Raw genomic sequence first — 18,304 nt, 5'->3', positions numbered from 1 at the left:
TTATTCACTTTGGGGCACAGCCATAGCTGAAGTCCTGGAAGTCAATGGACATATGACACTTTACTCCAGCTGAAGATTTGTCCCTTTCTCACTACATTTGTCTCTATTTTATTCCATACATTCTATAGAGCCAAACCTTCCAGTCTTATCTCAGTCCCTACTGAGGTAAAACTCCCATTGGCTTCAAAGGTGTTAAGTAAGGACTAAGGCCCAGGTTCTCAAAAGGATTTTTCAGTGGTTTCAATGGGAGTTAGACACCTACCTGCCCCTGTGGATCTGGGCCTTAGGCCCCAATCCTGCAAAGAGAAATAACTGGACAGAACCTTTAATTTGCCAAGCCTAATGATCACACCGCCTCCTGAATAACTAAAGTCTAGCAGATCTGCTGTCAGTAAGACTTCATTGTGTTTATTTGTAAATACAATATTGACTTGGTCGAATTATCTCTTGTTAAGTTTCTAGTTTTTCAGCATATTTTTCTTAATGAATTTCTGTTCATATGTAATGTTAATGTCCCTTTACATTTATAAACATTAATAATTACATGCTGAATTTCTCATCTTGTCAAAATATTTTAATTAGTTTTACCTTCCAGGCTGGAACAGCTGCTACCAATCTACCAAAGGGTAGAGCCATCTTATCGAAGCAGGTCACATCCTCCAGCTTTTCCTCATCCATCTCACGCAATGTGACATCACCACTAGTACTCAGCCCAGGCTAGGCAGGATCATATCATTGGTATCCAAAGCCTGAGATCTTGTATTAATACTTCTGGATGAAAGAGGGAATCTATATTTCAAAGAGTAGACATCATTCTGAAACTCAGAGTTACCACAGCTAACTCTCTGGCCCTGCAGCGAAGCTGACATTTGCTCTAATTTCCAGACTGACTATTTTTTCATCCATGAACTGTGTGTATCTAGGACACCACTCTGTAGTTCCCACTGGATACACAGCCCATAGACCCATACTGTGAAACCAGACTCCCAATAGGTGATATCTTCATCTGAGGTTGGGGATCTGAAACTAGATGGCTCTATAGCTTGGTAACAAGATACCAGTGCTTAACCTCTTGCTCATCAGCATCAATCAAGACCAGTTCTGTAATGATCAAAAGTCCTTTAAAAGTTGTTTTGGAGCCAGTGTGGAATGAGTACAACTGGTCACTGGAATTTAAAATGTAGCCCTTCTGCCAGGTGGAGCTGGTAGGAACCAGGGCCAGGTTCAATATCTAGGGGTTCCTTTTCAACAATACAACACAGAACCGGCTCAGTCCCCAACCAGGTAATCTGGGAAAATTACACACCATCCCTGGGTGCGTCTGAGCAGGGCCGGCTTTAGGCCAATTCCACCAATTCCCCCGAATCGGGCCCCGCGCCTAAGAGGGCCCCGCGCCCAGTGGCAGGGCCACCCAGAGTGGGGGACAAGTGGCAGAGAATCCCTTCTCTGGCTAGAGGCACCTTTTTAATTTTTACTCACTTGGCGGCGCTCTGGGTCTTTGGCGGCACTTTGGCGGCAGGTCCTTCAGTGCCGCCAAAGACCCGGAGCGAGTGAAGGACCTGCTGCCAAAGACTAGGAGCGCCGCCCAGTGAGTACAAACCCCACGTGTTTTTTTTACGTGTTTGTTTTTTTAGTCATCCCTGTTGGGGCCCCGTCGAAACTGTTGGAATCGGGCCCCGCACTTCCTAAAGCCGGCCCTGCGTCTGAGAGGTGACACTTCCCCTCTCATAAGCACAGAGTCTGAGGCCTTGGCTACACTTGCGGATTTACAGCGCTGCCACGGCAGCGCTGTGAAGCACGAGTGTAGTCGCGCCGCCAGCGCTGCGAGAGCTCTCTGGCAGCGCTGCAAGTACTCCACCTCTCCGAGGGGAATAGCTTGCTGCGCTGCGAGCGAGTGTGCAGCGCTGCAGGCACTGATTACACTGGTGCTTTACAGCGCTGCACTCGCTGCGCTCGGGGGGGGTGTGTGTTTTTTCACACCCCTGAGCGCAGCAAGTGCAGCGCTGTGAATTGCCAGTGTAGCCAAGGCCTGAGTTAGAAAAGAAACTTTTAATGAAAGGAGGGAAGTCACCCAACATTAATTAGGGAAAATGTCACAAGCGGGCTTCATAAACCTAAAACTGTGAGCAGGACACCCACCCCAGAGTGCATGGGGCAGAGTCTTCTGCCTCATGTACTTGAGTTCTACAACCAAAATTTCTTTTACAGTGCCCCCCTCTGCTCCCAAACCATACCCCACTCACAGGGGTTGTCCTTGGTCAATGAGGACCCTGGGTTCAGAAGTGCATCTGTGTGAGTTGACCTCCCACGGGGGAAGAAGGCACCTGGCTTGGTCCACCATCTGAGCACCCATGAGGCAAACCGGAATCTAGTGTAACTCACAAATATTAAAGGAGGGCTACGAATTCAAATACGTAATCAGGACATGGAAACACTTAATAGTGTTTAGTTCATTGTCCTTCACTTTCTTGTTGTCCAGACTCTAGAATGTAATGTGCCTGGTTATCAACTGTGCCTAATCCATGCTAGATACAGCTGGAAGGGCACAATGGAGCTCTTTATCATTCCCTAATCCTATGATTGGTTCCACACAACCCAGCCTCTTGTGCAGGGCCGACTCCAGGCACCAGCTTACCAAGCAGGTGCTTGGGGCAGCCACTTTGGAGAGGTGCCAGGGTTGACCTTTTCTTCTGGCCTCACCCCTTATGCTGAGACTGTTGCCATACATCTGATCATGCCACCCAGGGATTCTCTATACCAGGGAATCTTCAGATGGCTAGATCAGTTGAGTTTCCAGACCTATTTCTCTGACGACTGGCACAAAGGAGAGTCTGTCTCATGGCTTTTATTTTCCATCACAAATTCATAAAGACTTGCTTAAATTTAGACACACAAGAAACAGCTTTTTATTCAATCCATTTTGGACAAGTTATTAATGGCTATGCAGAGGCTGTACCACTTGCAGTCTTCATTGTTGCTAGCAATTATAAATTGTGAACAAAGAATTTTTGGACTAGTAGGAATAGAGTCACTTGATGGGTCAGTGAGAATTTGAAATGATCTGATATATTTACAGCGAGAAGATAAGAGTGCGTGAGTTTTGCTCAGAAGTGGAGCAGGCTGTTTTACATAGTGAAGAAGGGGAGTATAAGCCTTTGTTTCAGGGAGTTAGGGGAGCAGGCAGTAATTATGGCTGATACCTTCACAGTTGTCAAGCCAGTGGGGCAAAGAGCGATGTGGAGACCATTATTTTCAGGTGATGGGCAGAGCATGGAAGTGAAGAGTTTTGTGTGGGGTTGGTCCAGAGCACAGACCAGAGGGGTGGAAGTCTTTATGGTAGAGTGAATAGTTAGGATGAAGAAGATAGCTTGGGTAACAGGCTCGATGTTGAGGGAAATGAAAAACAGTTTTGCAGTTACAAGGGCCTTTCCCAAGAACAATGGACCAAGGGAGAAGATTAAAAAGGAGGAGAAGTTAACAAGGTAGGCCATTGTAGGAAATCATACAGAATATATAACAAGTGGGAAGGAGTTATTTAATGAGCACATAACCAGTCAAAGATTATTTGTTTTTGGAGAGATGTATATTTGCAACAGACATAGCAGATATTTTGGAACTAAAAACATCAAAATTAGAAGATGAGAAGAGAAGGTTAGAAAAAATGTGGAGAGATAAGTACATGGTTCTATTTTGTGTCTGCTGTGAAAATAAACAATAGTTCTTCCCAGAAAATACATTATGAAGGGACAATCCAGTATGAAACACAGCCAGTATGAAATACAGTTCAGTGTCCAGGTGATCATGGCAGAGGGAAAACTGCTTCTATTGATCACACGCTTCTAGCCAAGAGAACCTGTTGAAATGGGCAAGCTGAAATTGCCAGAGAGGTTAAATTCCTGCAATGTTAGCAAAGAAGATCAAAGCCTTCCACCAAAGATGATATCAGAAAGCCAAACAGGCTGTTTCATGTGTAGAAAATATGCTTGAATCAACACAGAATTTGGGTGTGAGTTAAATGCCACCAAAGACCAACTGATTTATCAGATAATAATGTGCTGTTGATCCAAGCAGCAACAAAGACATTTAACCACTTTTCCCTTTCCTAATAACAGGCAAATTTACTGACTGAATGTCTACAGATCAAAGTATTTTTTTCCCATGGGATAATGGCAGACCTTGAAGAGTGTCAAGAACTTGCAAGTCTGGTTTCAGTTCAAGGACAAAAAAGGGCTTTGAGCTTCCCAATAGTCTTCGAGGAACATGTGAAATATTGGGGTTTGGATTTAGGAGCTTGCTAGCTTCACAACAGAACTGCATTTCTTCACCGGTCCGAGCAGAGAACTGAATGGTATTCGTATTATCCAAATGGGCACAGAAATTAAGAAGAACAATTCATCCATTACCACTGTCTCCATGAATCCTGCAAAGAAAAGCTTTAGGTGTCGACGATTTAATTGTTGTTATGACACTGAACCTCATCAGATCCCATGGCCTATATTATTGCTAGTTGTTATTATTTGTATTTCAGTAGCAGCCAGGAGGGTCCAATTGAGATAATGGACTCATTGTGCCAGGTGCTATAAAACACACAGCTCTGCAGCGCTTACAATCTAAATAGATACAACAGACAACAGGTGGGAGGGAAAACAGAGGCACAAAGAGATGAAGTGACTTGCCCATAGTTACATCGCAGGTATGTGGTAGATCCAGAGTCAGAGCCTAGATTTCTTGATTGCCAGTCCAGAGCCTTTATGCACAAAGCACATGGATTTCCTTGTTGAACTCACATCTGAAAAAAATGATTTGCTGTGCTACTCTGAAATTAGACATTTCAAAGGAAGGAAGATTTTTGTAAAATGTCTTGTATTTCTAGACGAGATCAAAGATTTTTAACTGGGAATGGGAAATATGTTGATATGTCTGAAAATTACAAGTAGTAGCTCTTTGATCTTGCAGGGCTCATGGATATTAAATCACATCTATATAAAAATCATGTAAATTTCCCTCTTCAGGGCTAGAATCTGAGGCTGGATTTCAGGTTCAGATCTACCTTCCAAACAAAGCAGACTTATTTCAAGCACACCTTCAGCAGAATGACATTTCTTACTTATGCATAAAGACTCAAAAATATCAGTTGGATCACACATTCCTATACTGACCATGGATCAACAAGTTTCATGATTCATGTGTTTGGTGGTTCAGGGCAGAGATGAGAACATTTTGTTTTTAGTGGAATCGCATGTTGCTGAGACTAAAGTAGAACTCAGTTACATTCAATACTCTGAAATGTATTAAGGAAATTCACAAATACTAATCCTACTGGGAGTTATGAAATTCAGTTGGAGGGGACTGGGACCTTAATGAATTCCTATAAATACCTGCTGATTACAGATAACAAGAATTAACATAAGGGAGATGCCATTTGTGCAAGCAACTTTGGAAAGACTTGTAATGGTGAACAGGGCTTTTCTATTACAAATGGGAACAAATAAAATCACTGCAACCCCCTAACAGACTCAAACCTACATTTCAAAAAGTGTATAGGCACCTCAAAGATACAACCACATATATAAGTTGGTTTCAAAGGAGCCGTGCCAATCTTCCTTTCTATACTACTTCTCCTGTAGCCTTCAGCAGAGCTGAAGCTAGGCATAAGCTGACCAAGCAATTGTTTGGGGCCCCGAGCAGCTCAAGGGGGGGTTCTCCTATTCAGTTTTATGTTGTGGTGTGGGGCTGAGGGCCCAAAATATTCTTGCTTAGGGCCCCCAATGGATTAGCACCGCCTCTGGCCTCCAGTCAGTATTTTACCATTTTGTGTGTTTTGAAATCTTTGTATACTCTTCCAGCTCTTTATATTTTGTTTAAATGTGCAATTATTTTTGCTTAAAATCATATGCATGTTTAGTTGTGGCCCTCAGACTCTTAGTAAGTTGTCTATACAGCTCTCAGCACCGCCAAGATTGTGCACTGCTGACATAACATATGGATTATTTTAGGCAATCACATTATGTGACTAAAAATAGGATGAAATCTCAAGCATAACTCTGAGCCTTTCATCTTATATTATACTCTCTCAGTTCCAATTGCTTTATTGAAACAACAAGGTTAATATATATAAACATGTTGTTTTGTCCAGTGTATGTGTGTCTTCATACGGTTCAGTTGTTTTAACAACCCTTCCTCTTCTAGCCTCACTTTAAATGCCTCTGCTGCTAGGTCCTACATATCTCCATTTGTTACTCAGATTGTGTCCTGAGAATACACAACTCCATACCACTATTGTATGTTTCACCTTTGTAATTATTCCAGCTGGCACACACAAATGAGCCAAAGAGAGTTAGGTACCCACATACCTTTAAGATTCCATAGGAGTTGGGTATCTAGCTACTTTGGGCCACTTTGAAAACCTAAGTCTATCCTACTGTATATTACTATTATTTATTAGAGTAGTGCCTAGACATGCCAGCTGACAACAAGGCTCCACTGCTCTAGTCACTGTACAAACACATAATAAATTCCAGCACTCAGACATATGTAATCTAAACAGACAGCAAAGGGTGGGACAGAGGAGGAATAATTCCCCATTTCAAAGATGGGGAATTGAGGTTGAGATTTTCAAAGCTATCTAGGGGATTTAGACAAAGATTTTTCAGTGGAAATTAATGGAGGATCTGTGCCTAAATACCCTCCTTGTCTTTGAAAATTTCAACATTAGAGATTATGTGACTTGACTGTGGTCACAAAAGAATCCTGTGGCAGAGCAGGAACAGCACCCCGATCTTCTGGGTCCCTTTACCGCGCAACCTTAACAATGCAACCATCTTTTCTCTTAGCAGCAGAGCTTTGAATAAAACAGAGAATGTTTTTCTTCATATTTTTACTCTTTAAAAGGGAAACTAAAAATTCCCAATCAATTCCCTGGTCAGAACTAATAAAGCAAATATAAAAACTGCAGTGAAAACTCATCCCTTTTTAAATATCTGTGCTTTAGCTACAGAAATGAGAACCAAACCTTCCAAGAAAAGGGAGTGTCCCCCCCTTTTGTATGTGTGTGTGTGGGAGGGGGAGGCAAGGACCACGTTCCCTTTTAGAAAAAGCAGTCAAAAAGGTAAGTCCCAGCCACGATGATAGCCAATGAAATGGATACTTTCTTAGGCCAACTCTATTTTATTGGAAATGCAATTAATACTGTTATAAAAATATTATCTTAAAATAATCTCTGAGTGAGGAAATAAATGGTGGCTACAGATTGCATCACTGTCAGTAGAGTGACAAGCATTCCCTCTTCTCTTTTCAGGCTAATTGACCAAGTTGTGCCTGTCTCTCTTGTGGCAGCTCAATTGTTTCCCTATTGCTCTCTGACCTTTCTGTCTCTGTGCCTGCTCTTTCTTCCTTGCTTGTCCATTTTTCCCCCTCAATCTTTCCTTCAGTTGTAAAGCAAGGACATTTTTTCACTGTCATACTCAGCATTATCATGCACAAGAGGACCTGAGCCCAAGGCACACTGCAGGGAAGTGATTGCATGAAGCTGGGCACAAGATAGCGATTTGTTTGCTGCTGGTACTGCAGGAAGCATGAACAAACATCTCAGTGAGGGCAGCTGAAAGCATTGCAGCAGCAGGACTGAGAGTGCTCACCTGCATGCAGCTGTGAAGAAACAAAGCATTTCTACTTTGTACTGAGTCCAAAAAATCCCACTCAATTTTCTATGTCATTTTCATTTAATTTCATTCACACTGACAACTGAGTGGGATGTAGTGTTTTGTTTTTTTAAAAAAAATCCTGTCCATTAATGTATTCATTTCTTTCTCAGATGGAAATATTGCTTAATTTAGACACAGACACTGGTTTTTCTAATTTCATCCAGCAGAAACTCTCAATTCTGGGCTGTTTAATACAGGAAGAATTATTACTATACAAAGGAACTTGGCACCTTTTGATTATTTCTATTTTAAGAGAGAAGGAGGCAACAGGATTAAACTGAATTCTTTATTCAAGCAAATCCATATGCTGTAAGAGAAAGAGCTACCAAACCTACTGTCTCTCTTCTCTTCCTTAGGAACACAGGAATTACCAGACTGGAGCAGACCAGTGGTCCATCTAGTTCAGTATTCTTTTTCTGACAGTGACCAGGAAGAGAGAGAACTGGGCAGGAAAAGGTTTTTCCCATCCTGAGAGAGTTTTTGAGATTTCTAATTTTTTCCCCGATTCTGAAGCAAGATGAAAAATTGAAATCTCAAATACTTCCATGAAGCATAACTCAATTAAAAGCAAGAATAACTTAGCCTCAGGTCAATTCAAATGTTTCATGTCAATAATTTCAAAACATTTAATTTTAATTTTGATCTTTTAAATTTGTTTTTCATTTTTTATTATAAATTAACTTAAATTTCAAAATGAGAGGACTTTTCAACAAAATAATGGAATGGTTTAGTTTAGTTGACAGAGCTTAGGGTATGTCTACACTGCAATTAGACACCCAGGACTGACCCATGCCAGCTGACTCAGGCTCAGGGGCTGCTTAATTGCAGTGTAGACATTCAGGCTCCGGCTGCAGCCCAAGCTTTGGGACTCTCCCACCTCGCAGGATTCTAGAGTCCAGGCTGCAGTCTGAGCCTAAATGTCTATGCTGCAAGTAAACAGTCCATTAGCCTGATCCCCATGAGCCCGAGTAAGCTGGCACAGGCTAACTACAGGTTTTTAATTGCACTGTAGACATTCCCTGAGAATCAATCCTTTCCTGCAAACCATTATGGTTTTTCCATCATAAAAACATTTTGTTGAAAAATGCCCAAACAGCTCCTGTACCAGCTGCTGCAGAGGGAGGTCCAAGAAGCACTGTAGTAGGAAGGTATTGGAACAATCTGCCTCCAGGTAAAGTTCTCTCCTAATCCCTAATAGGTAGAGGTTGGTTTATACCCTGAGGCATGAGAAGATATAGCCAAATCTTTTGTTTGTTTCTTTAGGTCCCTACAGCACCTAACGTATGTGTTTCATTTATTCTCTCTTGTTCTATACCGGGGGGCCAAACCCCGGCTTGCAAGCCACGTGCAGCTCTTTTACAGTTACAATGTGGCTCGCAGAGCCCCCCAACTCTTCACCATTCTTGCTTACCAGACTGTGGGGTTGGGGGAAGCTTGGGGCTTCTACCCTGCAGTGGGGTGGCGGGTTTAGGGGCTTCTTCTGCCCAGCAAGGAGGGAGGTCTTGGGGCTTCAGCCCCACAGGGGCACCTGCCGGAGCAGGGCTGAAGCCCCAAGCCCTGGCAGATGCCTGCCATGGAGCTAAAGCCCCAAGACCCCCACCCCACCCCGTGGGGGCTGGGACCCTGAGCATACCCCAACTCTCTAACTTCTGAAGATTGTCATATGCGGCTCAGAGGGTCAGTAAGTTTGGCCATCCCTGCTTTGTTCAATCAGCATTAGAGTCAACATGTGACAACTAGATAGTGATGAATATCAAACGATTAAATAAATCACAAAAAAGGTGAGTCAAATTTGTTGGAAATGGTGTTAAAAACTGCTTTATGTTTGGTCCCATAGTACAGCACTGACATATTTTGATCTTTATATTAAAAGTAATTAAAAGTAACAAAGCAATGTTACTTTTATAACATCATAACATATAGCAGTGAGACATGGCAACTTACCAAGAAAGGTATTCAAAAGCTGGATGCATTTTATCACAAATGGCTGAGAACAATATTGGGAATAACATATAGAGATAGGAAGATGAACAAAGAAGTCAGAAAAATGACAGGACAAGGCACCCTCTCACAAATCATCTACAAAAGAAGACATAAGTGGCTGGGACATGTGCTGAGAATGGAAAAAGAACGCTTACCAAATCCCGCCCTTGAATGGAAGGCAGAAAGAGAGGAAGACCACGAATAACATGGAAATGAACAGTTCTGAACGACATCAAGCACCTCAACATGAAATGGGAAGATTTGGAGAGAAGGGCAGTTAGACGTGCCTCCCACTCCCAGACCTCTAGGACACAACATCCCTGCTGGTTTATGACCCATGACACCACATCTTGCAATATACATTTTAGGTCTGAGTTCCCTAGCAACATCCCAGTGACGAACGTCCCCCAATCCAAACCCTACTGCCTACCAACCATCCCCACACCTACAGTGGCAAACCCACCAATCGCTGTGCCATCATAAAAAAATCCTCCCTTTTCCCCATGTGGATTAAAGGAGCCCAATTAGGGCCTCTGCAAATCTTACTCCATAATGAGCACTGAAAACCTAAAGGTCAGAACTGGGTTTATTAATACATACTGTCTCTGATCCTGCAATGATATCAAATTCAAAGTATATACCATTAAAGATGTGTGTAATTTGTTGCAGGACTGAAGCCTATGTCACCAACATCTGTATATGAGATTAATTGGCAGAGCTGGTCCAAAAGGTTCCATCAAAACATTTTTTCAAAGAAAAATAGCTTTTTTGACAAAATGGACATTTTTGTAAAAAAGCTTCCATTTTCATTCTGTGTGTATGTGCGTGTGTGTGTGTTGCTTTTCAGGAATTGAACCCCTCCTCCTCTCAAATTTAAAGATTTTAACCAAAGCCAGACATTTTTCAGCTTTTGACTATAAAAACATGAAGTGTTTTGTTGTTCTGGTTTTCAGTTCTTTGAAAACCCCCAAAATGTTAACAAAAGCTGAAAAAAAACAAAAGTTTTCATCAAAAATGTTTTACAGAGAAAAAAAATGATTTCCTGGTGAGCTCTGTTAATTTGCCTTATGTTATTTAATATGTCATAAGAAAAAATCACTTTCCCTATTTTATTTATCTCCTTTTCCTCCTCCCAGTGCATCTCAGGTCCCATTTGGCCACTTTACATATAAAATAGTAAATACAACAATGTGTCTTGTGATGCAGAGCCAACAAAGAGGAGGACATAAACTTCCTAGTCACCGTTTAGTACTGTTTTCCTGCAGGAGTTTGCAAGATATTAAAATAAGAAAAACATGTTGCTATAAAATCATATTTTTCCTCATCCTGAGTATTTATTATATTGTATCCAGTTTCAGAAGTACAATTATTAAGAAAATCTATAGAAGAATCTCCCCTCTCCCCCCCGACCCCCAGTTATTTAGAACAGAAAGTTTGATTTCAAGACAGACAGGAGCAGTTTGTTGTCAGGGCAGATGTCTAGTGGGGCAGACCGAAGAGTTTTGGAGAAGGGAAAATGGAGCTAGTGGATCCTAATTGTATGATCTTTATGGCAAGGACTGGATCTGCATATGTTTGAAAAGCACTTTGCATGCTGTGGATGTTATCTCAAATAAATAATAGATAATATTGAAGATATGGGAGAGATATGTGGAAATAAGTTGTGAGCTGTTGGGGCCTGTGGGAAAGCTGTGACAAGGGCTGATCAAGCCTGGAAGGGCTATTGGAGGCCTATGCTGAGGGGCTGCCACAGTCTGGGATCTATTGGAGTGTTCTGCAGAAGATAAGGGAAGGGTGACTGGCCTACTGGAGGGTTATGTGGATGGGATAGTGAGGCTGGTGACATCTATTGAGTGCTATTTAGAGGGGTTGGCAGAGAAACTGGTGAAGGACCATAGAGAGAGGAGGACACAGTTAATGAATATTGTGATCATCTAGTCCAGTTGTGGACAAACTTTTTGGCCTGAGGGCCACATTGAGGTTCCAAAACAGAATGGAGAGCCGGGTTGGGAAGGCTGTACCTCCCCAAACTGCCTGGCCCTCACCCCCTACCTGCCCCCTCCCACTCTACACCCCCTGACTGTCCCCCTCAGATCCCCTGACCCATGCAACCCCTCCCCCACTCCTTGTCCCCTGACCACCCCCCCAGGACCTCACCCCCCTTTTCAACCTTCCCTGCTCCCTGTCCCCTGAGTGCCCCAACCCCTATCCACACCCCCGCCCCATGACAGACCCCCCGGGACTCCCACTCCTATCCAACCTCCCCCTGTTACCTGTCCCATGACCGCCCTGCCCTCCAGGACCCCCTACCCCTTATCCAACTCCCTGCCCCCTTACCATGCCACTCAGAGCAGCATGTTCCAAGAAAAGCAGTACCTGATAATGACTTACATTTCTACATAACTTTTCACCCAGGACTCTTTACAAACATTACACAGTGATCTCTTCACTCATCCCAGAAAAGCAGTTACCTCTTGGGTGAAGGTGTTAAAAAACAGGTTAGAGGAATGTCACAAAACAAGGAGATAAAGAGAGAGAATGATAACACAGCGAAAGAGAGAGAGGCAGAATAGTTAAGGCTGATATTTCACTTAAAATATATCCCATTCAAAACAAAGTCATGCCCTTGGACCAAAGTAAAATACACTTCAATCAAAACAGCATGATAATGAGCTTATTAATTGTGTGCTGATTAATGTCTATATTGTAACAGACTAAAGCATTATCATTTCAGTTACCCTCTGAACTTTTATATTTAATTAGTATGTTTTATCATTTAAAATGAGAAAAATATAAAATCATCAATACCTTTTGCTTATTGTTTCTCTATCAATAAGAAATAGAACTAATATTTAAGGTTGGAAGGCCTAATTTTAAAACCAAACATCTAGTTTTGCAGTTTTCATCCTTAATTGTAGCCACAACTTTGAACTTGCAGTGAATTGCCAGGAAGAAGCCTGAGTGAATTGCAGATGCAAAAAACGGTGGCCCAGTTTGAAAAACAGGCATATGTACACACCTACACCCACCCATACCCACACACCCCTTCTAAATCTGTTCATTGAAAACAAGCACTAGGACTCTTTTCCTCTTTGAACTATTGTCTTACATTCATTATGCATGTTTGTATTTTGTAACCACAAAGACAATCAGTCTGCCCTACACTAAAAGCAAGAGAGAACGTTATATTACAAGAAACAGCACTTTAGCATCTATCAATACAAACAGAACGTAGCTGGAATATTACACATTTAACTGAGAACAGCTGAATATAGCTGCGAACTGCCATGATGGCATATGTTGGGGTACACTATCTCCAGCTATATTGATTTTGTATTTGTGGTGTGCAGTGTGCGGGGTTGCAGTAGAAAATTCTCTTTCAGCTGTTGCACAGTCATGTCTGAAAGCTGACTGATGATAGCTTCCACATTTCATTTTCAGACAGGTTCACATTAACTTCCTCCACTACGAAGTGTGGTCCCATTTCACTGTGTATCTGATTATGTTCCTGATTATGTTACCCTCATCAAAAAGTAGAATGAGATAGTATATAACAAGCTGATGCAATGCTTGTTATATACTATCTGGAGGGTACAAGGGGACTACCACGTGTTCCTTTGTACCCTCCACCCCAAACAGACACCACCACTCCTCCACCATCAAGACATATTCTGGTGAGTACCGTATATACTCGTTCATAAGCCGAATTTTTTTAGTAAAAAAGGGAAGCACCAGAGATGGGGATCGGCTTATGAACGAGTATAGAGAGGAGTATAGAGAGGGAGAGGTGGGACACAGCCCCAACCCCCAACAGAGGGAGCAAGGAGAGGCAGAACAGCCAGAGAGACAGAAGGGAAGAGGCGGGGCCAGAGTCTCTCCACTTCTGGCCACGCTGCTCTGCCCCCAACCTCCGAAGCAGCTGCAGCTCCAGGGCTGGCAGGCTGCAGTCGTGCCGCTCGGCCCTGTCCCCCCCATCCCCGTCCCCCCCCCCCGAGCAGGCTGTGGCCACACCGCCCGGTCGTCAGAGCACGCTGCGGCCATGCCGCCTGTCCCAGCCCACTGGAACATGCTGTGGCTGTGGCTGCGCCTCCCGGTCTGGCCCACCAGAGCAGGCTGCGGCCGCGCTGCCCAGCCTGCCGGAGCAGCTCCAGCCAGGTCAGAGACATCCTCCCCGGCCCTCCCCAGATAAGGTGGGAAGGGAAGGGATGGGGAGAGTGTGGGGGTCCCGGGTTAGGAGTGGGGTCATGTGGGGGTGGTCACAGGGGTTACTCCCCTGACTCCCAGCTTCTCCAACCCCAAAACATTTCCCCACCAGTTGCTGTACCGGCCAGTCAGGGTAAGCAGCTGGCACGCTGGGACACTTTGTTTACTTAGGCTTACCTCCGTGCCTGCAGACACTGGAGGTAAACAAACCATCTCGGCCCACCAGCGGCTTATCCTGATGGCCTAGGAACCAAAGTTTGCTGACCCCGAATTATAGGGTCGGCTTATGAACGGGTTATAAAAAAATTTCAATTTTTACTTATCCATCTTGGGGGGGTCAGCTTATAAACAAACTGGCTCATGATCAAGTATATATGGTAATTCAATTTTTAAAAAGTAGAAGATGCGCAGCTCTCAGATATCGTTGGCTACATGAAATAAAGATATATGAGCAGCTCAGGAGATGCATGCAAAATCCTTTGCAAACTGCACCAGAGAAAAGCAAACACCTCATCCTGACTGAGCCCTAAACTTCCAAATTACATTTCACTCTTAGCAAATTCAGATTAAAATACTCCCCTCCAACTTTATACTTGGCTTCACAATAGGTGTGCTTGATCTTGTCTGCAATGTATCTATTTCAGCCTTGCTTCTTGATTCTGGGATTTATGCCCTTTATCTCATATACTCTTGTTTTTTGGTATTGGTACTCTACATCATTCGAGATGACATCCTATTTCTTTGCTCTGCTGTAGTTCATTTTTGCTGATTTCATTCTTATACCCACATCTGTCTATACGCTTAACTGGGCATTTTCATGCCTGCCAATGTTTCAGAATCTTTTAAAAGTTAAAACCATGACATTAGACTTTCTCAACGTTTGCAAAGTTTAGATGTTTTAAAGCAACACAAATAAATGTCTAAGGCATCAGGTGGGGTAGGAAGTGGCCCAGAGGAAGATGAGTAGGAGGTGGGCTGAGTGTAGACCACCCCTTGCTATCACATTTTCAGGGCCCTGGATCAGGACCCAATGGAGTAGGAAGGCCCAGGTCCCCCTACCCACCCCAGATTCCCCTATGCCTAGCTCTTTAATGGGCAGACTAAAGGGGTTGCTGACAAGGAAGCTGACCCAGCTGAGCCCCAGTTGGGGGTTCTTGCCACATTGAAGTAAGAGAGAGACTTGAACTGCAGACCCTGCTGACGAAACAAACCATTCCACATCAGTGAGGAAGCTAACAGTCTTGGTTATCTCTTCACCCTCTGGAGCAGTTGTTTTATGTTTTATTCTTTCTTTCTTTCCTAATATATATATATATTCTGTGGGTTCTTCTGAGGAGTCTAAATATGTGTTTATGGGGAGAACAAAAACCAATTTTTTTCTTAAACATGCAAATGTTGTTTTGGTTTATTCAGATGCTGAGCCAGAACACCTGATGGGAGGTCAAGAGTGTGAACTGATGAAGGTCTCCCCGGTCAGAGAAATGACAATACTGATGTAGAATGATGAGAAATCACCTCAGTAAAAATACAACTGAATCTTTTGAAAAATAGCCAGAAATTATACTTGTATCTGAAGTGGGGGAGTTTTATCATTATTCTCGCAATAGCAGGAAAGCTTCATTATGTATTTTTAGATGCCTTGTTATCTTGAATAAATCTGCTTATTATTACATAAAAAGATCACATTCAATTGTTCAGGGATGTGTTTTCTAGTAGACTCATGGTTGTGTAATAAATTGTGATGTGAGATTACTCCTATTCAGACCTATTTTATCTATTGGAAATAGATAATGGATAAAGCAGTTGCCTTTTTAGATGTTACCCCACGTGCAGAGCAATGTCTGTAAGCTTCAGTTCGGTGCAGTGAAAAAGAAGAGTCTTGTATTCACAAACAACTAGATCAGAGCTAGCACACATAAAGTTACCAATATCATCAATGGGTGTGTTTTATTGTGGGCAAATAATCAACATTTGTCAGTGCACTCAGAAAAAAGCAAATGAGTGTAGATAGACTGGTGGTAATTGTCACATGCAGAGATTACTTCTAGTACAGAATGGAGTATTGTTGACCTCAAGTTCTAGGTTAGTGAAGTAAAGAAGTTGAGCTAAAATGAATGAGATAACTGATTTAAAAATCATACATAAATATATATATATTTGTTGTGGCACTAATCAATCTATTAGTCAATGAAAATTACAGGAACTGAAGTGATCAGTTTCTTCTTGGTTAACGGGACTTTTAACTGAGTTCAGAAAAATCTGCAAAAAAAGGATGCTAATGAGTCATCAAATGCTGTGTCAGGGTCAGTAAAGCCATCCACAGACTCAGAACTAGACATCAGAACTTGTTTCACTGACTGAAAAATCAAACTGTTGTTATAGAATTTATAAAAGGAACAATCATTATCAGCATGACCTACTCAGTGGCCACATTCACCCGCCTGTTAAGTCTGATTTGAATCATTCCAGTAGAGTGGAATAGACAAAGTCAATGCAAGTGATTACCTGGGAAGTGCTGCAGCATAGGGGAATCCACTGTTGTTGTGGTGTTAGCAAATTGATATCTTTGCCAGTTCACGTACAGGGAATGATTGGAGAGCCACTACTGTTGCCCAATACCTGGTCTGCTGCAAGTGACCCTTGGACACATAAGCAGCCTATGTAGATGCAGCACCCGTGAGGTTGCTCAATTGTTTATACCAATGGCCCAGGTCTTAGTCATGTCAGTGCCAGGATCAGGACTTAATGCCAGCTTTGAACTACACAATTTGTACCAAGAGCAGCACGACCAGTGTGGTGAATTTGGCCCTCTGTCACGTGGAATAATCATTACAGGATTACCATTAGTGGCACTGGAACATTTTTAGTAGTGGAGATGCTGAAAGCCAGCCCCCTTATCCCTGTGCATGTCCACCCCTGTCGAGCTGAGGCTGGGAGCAGGGCTGTGTTTCCGGGACGGGGGGAACCTGGACAGCGGTAAGGGGGCCGAGGCTGTGGCCACAGCTGGGGGTCGGCGTGGGGCCAGGAGAGGAGCCCCGGGCAGGGGCCAGCAGAGCAGAGCCCCAGCTGTGGGGCTGGGCACAGGGCCCTGGGAGTGGAGCCCTGGGAGTGGGGGGCCAGGCGCAGGATCCCAGGAGTGGAGGCTTGAGAGCAGGGGGTGGGGCTGGGCAGGAGGCCCCAAGCATGGGGCTACCGGCCAGGGAGCAGGGCTGGTGGCCAGGGCCGCAGGAGAAGAGCCGCAGGCACAGGACCAGGAGTGGGGCGTGGACCCTGGGTTCAGGGCCAGCGGCCAGGGAGTGGGGCTGGTGGCTGGGACCTGAGCCCCAGGCGCAGAGCTGGGGAGTGGAATCCTGGGCAGAGGGCCAGGAGCAGGGCCCCGGGCGTGGGGCCAGCCCTGGGGAGTGGGGCCCGGGACCCAAGCCAGGGAGTGGAGCCCCAGGCATGGGGCCAGTGGCCCCGCATAAAACCTGGAGGTGCTGTAGCACCCCGCTCATCCTTACCTCCCGTGCCTATGATTACCATCCCTAAGCATTCAAAAATCATGAGTTAGGCTCCAAAAAATCATTAGATTCACTGAAAAATCATGAGATTTTTAAAAAATTATTAATTTGGGGTTCTTTTAATTTGTCTTCTACTTTGAGTCTTTAGGTTACACTTGCTTCATATTTTCAGTCTTTTTGTGGCAACCATAAGGATTAGAAATTTAGTCCCTTTTTTTTTTTAAATGAAAGCCAATATCCTTATGTAATCTAATCACTCCAGCAGTGAGAGGCTCTATGAAAACACACTAAATATAACAAAAAAAATTCGGATAGATCCAGTGTTGCCATCTATTTCCATGTTCCACGATCATATTTTTTCGTATATAAAACTGCATTGGCTTGTTTGTAATAATGTAAATTGTAAACGCTTAGATTTTTTTCTTCTGACACTAGCCTTAAAAATTTTAGATGATTCTATTTGCTGGTCAGGTATTATAGAATAGTAACAAAAGCTGAGACTCAATAGTCTCCTGTCAATGTTCGTGGGGATATGGACACAAATGATGATGCTATTGATGACCCATAAAACTGGAGACTCAAGATTTATATTCTATTCACTAATTCAGCTATTGCCAGTAACTATCCATTACTTAAAATCTGCTAAAATAACAACACTTCAAAAGATCTTCCACTTTTAATCTGGTCTTTAGCTCTTGCTTATACTTCTATTCTTCACCTGCTCCCTAGGTGTTACTATTGCTGACGTAATTATCATTTGTGAATAAGTTAATTTACTGAGGGGAGTGTTGTGTTTACAAACCTACAATGATTTCTCCAAATATATGCATTATTCACAACTTTATGCAAACAAGTCTAAGTGGGTTGGAAAACTATTCATTTGAATTATTTGTGAGCCTTCTTTCATTACATGGC

The sequence above is a fragment of the Malaclemys terrapin genome, chromosome 9, assembly GCF_027887155.1.
Source record: "Malaclemys terrapin pileata isolate rMalTer1 chromosome 9, rMalTer1.hap1, whole genome shotgun sequence".
Taxonomy (NCBI): Eukaryota; Metazoa; Chordata; order Testudines; family Emydidae; genus Malaclemys; species Malaclemys terrapin.
This window is presented reverse-complemented; position numbering follows the sequence as displayed.